Source organism: Seriola lalandi, unplaced genomic scaffold, assembly GCF_002814215.2.
Source record: "Seriola lalandi dorsalis isolate HSWRI2012SDOR001 ecotype SW California unplaced genomic scaffold, Sedor1 jcf7180002055008, whole genome shotgun sequence".
In the NCBI taxonomy this organism is placed as follows: Eukaryota; Metazoa; Chordata; class Actinopteri; order Carangiformes; family Carangidae; genus Seriola; species Seriola lalandi.
In genome coordinates, this window is record NW_019525551.1 from 471,874 (window position 1) to 477,053 (window position 5,180).

Sequence of the window (5,180 nt, forward strand, 5' to 3'; positions counted from 1 at the left end):
ACACGGATGCTCCACCCTCTCTAGCCTAATTGGTGCGGTTTGTCTGCAGCTGGCCAATCCCTGCCGCCCAATCCGGAACCCCCAGCTATAAAGCTCCGGCCCGTCTGTCAGTCGAGGCAGCTGACTGTTAGTGGCAGCTCGCCTCTTTGTTGTAAGAACATTTGTAGAGTGTGAACCTTGTGATAGCACAGAGTGGTCGTTTGTTGTGCGACAGTTTTGTTTTGTGACCTACTACTATTAATCTTGAAAGCCTGGAAGTGGGGTCAGGTTTAGATCTAATACTGCCACCGATTTTGCTGGTTTATCTGCTGGTAGCCATCTGTATTGTTAAAAACACTAGGTGCAGGGGTGCTGTTTCCGGTGTATTTTGGTTCTTTAGTCGGCCTTGGTAGCCAGTTTTGTTTTTCCTTTTACTTTCAAGTGGATAATTCCTTGTACTGATTAGCTCATAAAGAGTCCTCTCTTTTGTTATATTCTGTTTTTGATTTGGACAGCACCCATCGGCCCCATTCCTTGGTTTGTGTTTTTTTCTTCATCCATCCATCCATTTTCTACCGCTTATCCTCTAGTAGGGTCGCGGGGGGGCTGGAGCCTATCCCAGCATCCTTTCGGGCGAGAGGCGGGGTACACCCTGGACAGGTCGCCAGTCCATCGCAGGACACACAGAGACAAACAACCATTCACTCTCACATTCATACCTATGGTCAATTTAGAGTAACCAATTAGCCTAGTCCCCATTTGCATGACTTTGGACTGTGGGAGGAAGCCGGAGTACCCGGAGAGAACCCACACAAGCACGGGGAGAACATGCAAACTCCACACAGAAAGACCCCGCGTCCGAGCCGGGACTCGAACCCGGAACCTTCTTGCTGTGAGGCGACAGCGCTAACCACTGTACCACCGTGTCGCCTTTTTTTTTTTTTTTCTTCATATAAACCATTATTTCTACTATTTACGATACAATAAACAACTTTATACCTATTACCAACTGGGTTTTGTGTTGCTTCCCTTTCCCCTGTGAACCGGGTTGTAACATAAGTGGTGCCCACGTTCCGTGAGACTGAGGTGGATTCCTATTTTGGCGCGTTTGAGCGCATTGCAAAAACCTTGCAGTGGCCACCTGAAGTTTGGGCTCTTTTGCTCCAGTGACATTCATGGGAAAGCTCAAGAAGCGGTAGCTGCGCTACCTGTTGAAGACAGTCTGAAATATGACTTTGTAAAGGCTGCCATTTTGCGTGCTTATGAACTGGTCCCTGAAGCTTACAGACAGAAGTTTAGAAATCACAAGAAAGCCCCAACCCAGTCTTATGTTGAATTTGCCGGGGAAAAGGGAATTCTTTTTGATAAATGGAGTACAGCTTGTAAAGCCAGTGATTTTGATTCTTTGAGGGAGTTGGTTTTAATGGAGGACTTCAAGAAGTGCCTACCTGAACGTATTGTGGTGTATATAAATGAACAGAAAGTGGCAAAGCTCTCCTCTGCTGCTGTATTGGCTGATGAGTTTGTTTTAACTGATAAAACAGTTTTCTCATCAGGCTCTGAGCAGCCTCGTCAGCCTTCAGCTCGGCAAAACTCTCCCTCCTCAGCTAGTTCTAAGAAAGAGGACAGGGAGTGTTTTTATTGTCATAAACCTGGACATCTCATCTCCAACTGTCTAACCCTGAAACGCAAACAACAGTCTTCACCTAGCCCCTCACAACCAAAAGGTAGGGGCTTGATTAAAGCTGAATCACGCATAAAGGCTGCTCCGGACAGTGAAACCCCTGATGCTTGTTTCAAACCCTTCATTTTTGAGGGGGTAGTTTCACTGACAGGTGAGCCTAGTGATCAGCGCTCCGTGCGCATTCTGCGTGATACTGGCCGTTCCCAGTCAGTAATTCTGGCTGGGGCATTACCTTTTTCAGAACGATCTTCCTGTGGTTACAGTGCTGTTTTGCGCGGCATTGAGCTGGGTTATGTTCCCCGTCCAGTACATCTTATACATATTCAGTCCAAATTGGTTAATGGTTTCTTCCCCGTCGCTATCTGCGCTGCGTTACCAATTAAAGGTATAACATTCTTGATGGGTAATGACATAGCCGGTGGGAAAGTTACCCCCGCACTGGAAGTGTTGAATGTCCCTCAGTGCCCGCAAGCAAATAAAGTTCCGCCACCTCTTAACCTGTTTCCCTCCTGTGTGGTTACTCGTGCACAGGCTCGCAAAACTGACGATATTTCCCTCCATGACAGTGTGCTGATGCCTGCCTTTTCAGGAGAGGCTGGGATCGAGAATGGGACAGAGAGCACTGCCAACGCTCCTTGTGGGAATACCACTGAGCAGGTGCCTCTGGCCAGCCTCGAAACAACCTCTCCTGACGGCTCGTTTCTCCCAGTGTCTCGTGGTCGCCTGTGCGCTGCGCAAAGGGCTGATCCGACTCTACAAAAATACTTCTCAACAGTGGTGAGTGCCGGGAAAGCAAAGGGTGAGAAGGTGGCCTATTTGTTGGACGGTGATGTCTTAATGCGTAAGTGGTCCCCCCCCCCCCTTTTCTGATTGTAATTGGAGCGTTGTTTTTCAGATAGTTGTGCCCACCATGTACCGATCACATGTTTTGTCTGTCGCACATGAAAGTCGCTGGTCTGGACACCTAGGTGTTACAAAAACCTACCAGCTTATACTCAAACATTTCTTCTGGCCTGGGTTAAAATCTGACGTAGCAAAATATTGCCGCTCCTGCCACATCTGCCAAATCACCGGAAAGCCTAATCAAACCATTCCTCCCGCTCCTTTACATCCCATACCTGCCATAGGAGAGCCATTTGAACGAATCATAATAGACTGTGTCGGACCACTTCCCAGAACCAAGAATGGTAATCAGTACCTACTTACCATCATGTGCGCTGCCACCCGTTTTCCCGAACCAATTCCGATGAGTAAAATCACTGCCAGTTCTGTTGTCAAAGCTCTAACCAGATTCTTTTCCACCTTCGGCCTTCCCCGTGTAATCCAGACGGACCAGGGCACAAATTTCAAGTCCAACTTGTTCAAGCAGGTGTTGGAAACTTTGAATGTGCAGCACGCTGTTTCCAGTCGTTACCATCCTGAGTCTCAGGGCGCTTTAGAGCGATGGCATCAGACGTTAAAGTCGATGCTCTGTAAGTATTGTCTGGAAACTGTTAAAAGCTGGGATGAGGGAATTCCTTTTGTTGTGTTTGCGGCCCGTGAAGCCGTGCAGGAATCCCTCGGGTTTAGTCCTGCTGCACTCGTTTTTGGTCACACGCCCCGCGGTCCGTTGAAAGCTCTGCAGAAAAAGTTTCTGTCGTCTGCCTCATCTCCACAGATGAATGTGTTAGACTATGTCACTAAGTTTCGTGAGCGTTTGCACCATGCCCACAGTTTTGCTAAAGAGTTTTTGTCTTCCTCACAAACTGTGATGAAGCGTCATTTTGACCGCTCCGCTGTTCCCCGACAGTTCCAGGTGGGTGATAAGGCGTTACTGCCCATTCCTGGCTCCGCACTTTCGGCCAAATTCTCCGGTCCACATGACATCTGTGAGCGTCTCAGCGACACAGATTATGTTATTTGTACTCCCAAGAGAAGACGCAAGAACCGTGTTTGTCACATAAATATGTTAAAGCCATATCACACCAGAGAGATTCCCTGCAATATTCCCAAAATGTCCGAATCCGCACAGCCGTCTGTTGCTCCCCGTAGCTGCGCGCTAATTGTGTCAGAAGCCCACGATCTGCCCGATGATGTGACAGTACGTTCCTCCTCACATCAAAGTGCTCGGTTGTCAAACTCTGAAATGTTGAAAGTGTTGCCATCTCAATTGTCCCATCTGTTACCTGAACAGCAAAATGACATCACTGTGTTAATAAACCACTTTACTTGTCTTTTCAGTGATGTTCCATCCCGAATCACGGTAGCTCAGCATGACATAAATGTTAATGATGCCCGGCCCATCAAACAACATCCATATCAGGTAAATCCCGCTAAACGGGAGTTGATGAAAAGGGAAGCTGAGTATCTCCTTCAACACGGGTTAGCTATACACAGCTCCAACCCCTGGAGTTCCCCGTGCCTCCTTGAAGGTAAACCTGACGGTTCACCCCGTTTTGTCACTGATTACCGCAAAGTGAATGCAGTTACCGTCCCCGACTCCTATCCCCTGCCTAGGATGGAGGATTGTGTAGATAATTTGGGTACAGCCAAATTTGTGAGCAAATTAGACCTCCTCAAAGGCTATTGGCAAGTGCCATTAACAGAGCGTGCATCCCAAATTTCGACTTTTGTGACTCCTGACTATTTTCTGCAATATACGGTTATGGCTTTTGGTATGTGTAACGCGCCAGCCACCTTCCAGCGTCTTGTAAATTCCGTTCTGGCTGGTGTGGCAAACTGTAATGCATATCTGGATGATCTGATTGTGTATACATCCACTTGGGAGGAACACGTTCGGATCTTGGAGCAGGTATTCGCTCGTCTTGCAGGTGCGTCGCTCACGATCAACTTAGCTAAATGTGAGTTTGGAAAGGCAACAGTCACGTACTTAGGGAGGCAGGTGGGACAGGGACAGGTGCGGCCGGTAGAAGCGAAAGTTTCTGCCATCGCAGAATTTCCCGTGCCATTCACACGGAGGGCCCTGCGCCGGTTTCTAGGCATGGATGGTTATTACCGCAGCTTTTGCAATCTGCAGATCCAACACAAAAAAGGGTCAGAGAATGTGTTGGCTGATGCGCTGTCCCGGTTGTAAGTATAGTTTAAAGAGTATTCGTTGATGTGTATATATTTCCATTATGTTCAGTATGGAAAAATGGAACATAATGTCAAGTTAAAACCTGTGGGTTTTATCTTAAGGGGGGGAGTGTTACGGCCGCTACTCTGGCCTCTTTTGTTGTGCTTAATTTTCTGTTTGCCAGGCTGCCTGCCGAGCGGCCTGTTCCTGTTCACACAGATGCTCCACCCTCTCTAGCCTGATTGGTGCGGTTTGTCTGCAGCTGGCCAATCCCTGCCGTCCAATCAGGAACCCCAACTATAAAGCTCCGGCCCGTCTGTCAGTCGTGGCAGCTGACTATTAGTGGCAGCTCGCCTCTTTGTTGTAAAGAACCTTTGTAGCGTGTGAACCTTGTATTAGCATAGAGTGGTCGTTTGGTGTTCAACAGTTTTGTTTTATGACTACTGCTATTGTTATTGAAAG